The 3152-nt window shown below is 34.0% G+C and overlaps 1 long non-coding RNA gene across 1 annotated transcript; it reads left to right on the top strand.

The window, feature by feature from the left end:
- Positions 1–1556: 1556 nt before the first annotated feature.
- Positions 1557–2626, top strand: LOC126794989 (uncharacterized). Its single transcript, XR_007672206.1, has 3 exons — positions 1557–1649; positions 1742–1992; positions 2208–2626. It is a non-coding gene; the product is annotated as an uncharacterized LOC126794989 (long non-coding RNA).
- The last annotated feature ends 526 nt before the right edge of the window (positions 2627–3152 follow it).

Below are 3152 nucleotides of genomic sequence, written 5' to 3'. Positions count from 1 at the left end.
AGCTGCTCGTATAAGTTTTTTTTAATAGTTATATTTGAGTAATACAACCGCCTTAAGAAAATATGAGGCCTAAAGCGTTAACTGTGCGGATTGAGACTCAAACATTACCGATAATATTATTGAATTTTCTACCACAACTATAGTACACTATAGTGACGATATCGTATGGTCGATTCTTTTAAAATTTTATTATATACAATATATTTATTTTGTAAACGAATACATTTATATATAACTTAATACAAAGGTTATACCACATTACTAGGCATGTTGTGATTTACATGACAAAAAGTCACAAAATGAAATTTTGACCGTTGGATGTGATCACCATATTAAAATACGGCTATGGTACAAAATTTACCAATATTTAACTTCATTCGGGTCTCGATCTACATGTTAAACCTTAATTAGCACAATAACTCCCTATGGGTAGCCGTGTGGGCAGATAAATTTATTTAAAGATTTTGACAATAGTGGATAGAGCAGATTATCTTGAGACCACGGTGATTTTCGAAGATATGACACGTGGCGCGTCCGAAATATTTGTCCACCTCATTTTCTAATTTATTTTTCAATTGATTTTGAAACTTAAAAAACTCTTTAAAAATAGTTCAAATGCCCTAACAATTTCGAAACAATTACTACACGCTCACTGTGATGCGCTCTATCGACTAAATCTTAATTTTGTGAATAATTATATATGGGTAACATAGATGCCCTTAGGAATAAATGAGAAATAAAGAGCAAGTCGTGTGGATCGAGAACAAAAAATTAACGAAAACTGATGAATTTTCTACCACATATATTGTACACAATGACGACGATATCTAACGGTTGATTTTTGAAAATATTATTTCAGTAGTGTAGTTAGTTTGTAAACATATACATTTGTACAAAACATACTATAAAAGTTATGTTATATTAGTAGGCACGTTGTGATTCACGTGATTAATATTTTCAAAATGAAACTACAACCGTTGGATGTGATCGTCACACTGAAATATTGGTACAGTATGAAATTGACTGATTTATGTATTTGTTTAGGTCTCGATCTATCCGGTCAACCCTAATTGACATAATACCTCTTTACATAGTCACGTGCGCGTTTAATTTTTTTAATGTGTTAATATAGCGCCATGTCATGAGAACGTGGTAATTTTTGTAGAATTGTTTTAGAATCTGAACTATTTATTATGATTGTAAGAAATTTTCAGATCATTTGAAAAAAATAAAGAGTCAAAGATATGACACGTAACCAATGTTCTAAATATCACGATATATCCTCGATATATCCCTGATATTAAGAAAACGATACGATAAGTTGCTTATCGGTCTATTATATCGGTCAACCCGAAAAATCAAGTCAAATGACAATATATCGGGTCAAACGGAGTTTGACCCGATATATCGGTGTTTTTTAAATATTTTTTTAAAGCACGTTGTTTTGAAAAGAAAAAAATTAAAGAAAATAAAAGTTTCGTCGATAACATTCAATGACAAAAGAGTTTATGATAAATGATCATCTCTATTTTTATTAATTAATACTATTTATGTGTCAAACTTCGTTTCAAACAAATACGATACGGGCGTATGTGTCATAAGGAACATGCAGTGTTATCGGGAACCTTAGTTTGAACATGTATGTGAAGGTAGTGTGAAGTAACTTTTTTTTTATCAGTGTCACCTTTTGTTATGACCTCCAAATGTTAAATATGACTCAGGATTTATTTGTTTTTGACAGTTTCAATCCAACAAGGAGAGGAGTGAAATAGCACTAGGATTTTTGAAAAACCAGAAAAAAATGAGGAACTGAAGTCAGTTGCTGCAACCGTTGGTCTGTCTGTGAAAGATCTTATGCAGGAGGATGTTTGTACTGTGGAGGGAAAAAAACAGACGAATTATAATGAAGGAGGTGGATATGTTATTCCTTCAAAAGACGCTCGAGGGGGGAAAAAACACTCATTCCTACCGGGTGAAAACTGCGATCTGACTGTAAGTGGAAAGATCGGGTTTGATTCAAAACTTTTATATATTACAAAGATATTAATATAAGGTGTTAAACACCATATTATGTGCCTGTTAACAAAATTTGTGTCTCTCCTCTCTGTTCTGTAACTTGCAGATGATTAGATCCTTTTGTTTTGTAGATTGGACATGATATTTTGATTACACATATTGGCACTTATGTTTTTTTCAACTGTTTTCAGGCAGTTACGATTACGAGGTAATTGAATCCAATGAGGCTTATTAGTCCCTTATGGTACTCTGTAAGAGGGTAAAAATTGATCAACTAATTCCTTACCATCCTTTGGTTAATAGGTAACACAATTTACGGAAACATGTACAAGAATTTGCTAGTACGTCGTTTATGACTGGGAAAGATTATAAGTTAATATGTGACCAAGTATAAAATAAATACACTGTAAATGAAGAAGGATTTAGCCTGAGAAACCCAGAAACGCCTTGTTACCTTATTTGAAGCGACAAAGAGGACATAATCTCACAGTACATTGATTGCGCAATCAGTATACTCTCAAACAAGTATATGTGCATGGTGGATTGGATACTGTATGATGTGGAATGTAATCATATTTATGCCCTCTCATTCGGACCTAATCAAATATACACATTTGAATGCTTACATGAATATCCTTAATGTTCTTGATAATGTCTCTTGCTTCTGTGGACCGCCCCTGTATAAGTGAAGTAAGCCCTTCGATTTGCAGTAGTAGGGCATTTGCAGTCTCTGCAGACACCTGCCACAATTAACACTGACATGATATATTCCATATATTCCATGAAAGGGATAAAATTGTTCGATGATTTACGACCAATTAAACCGAAAACGCACTTTTGAGAGATTAATGTTTCCATCAACATATCGCGACGCCACATCATGTGATGGATGCAGCTTCTCCAATTCGTCTCTTGGGCCAAGCAAAACTAGAGAGATTGTATTGGGAGGCATCTTGTACGTGGCTGACGTGTTGGGTTCTGCTTCTACTGCATCCGAAGGAGGGAGGTAACACCACGTGCGTTTTCCAATTCTTTTGTCTGCAGCGGGAATTTCGGATCCTTAGTTTTTTCCGGTTGACACTTATATTAATCAATGTATTTACCTATCTCTACCCATCTTCTTGAAAGAACACATC

This window comes from Argentina anserina, chromosome 5, assembly GCF_933775445.1.
Source record: "Argentina anserina chromosome 5, drPotAnse1.1, whole genome shotgun sequence".
Classification (NCBI taxonomy): Eukaryota; Viridiplantae; Streptophyta; class Magnoliopsida; order Rosales; family Rosaceae; genus Argentina; species Argentina anserina.
Note: the sequence above shows the minus strand (reverse complement) of the source record. Positions and strands in the feature narration are given on the sequence as shown.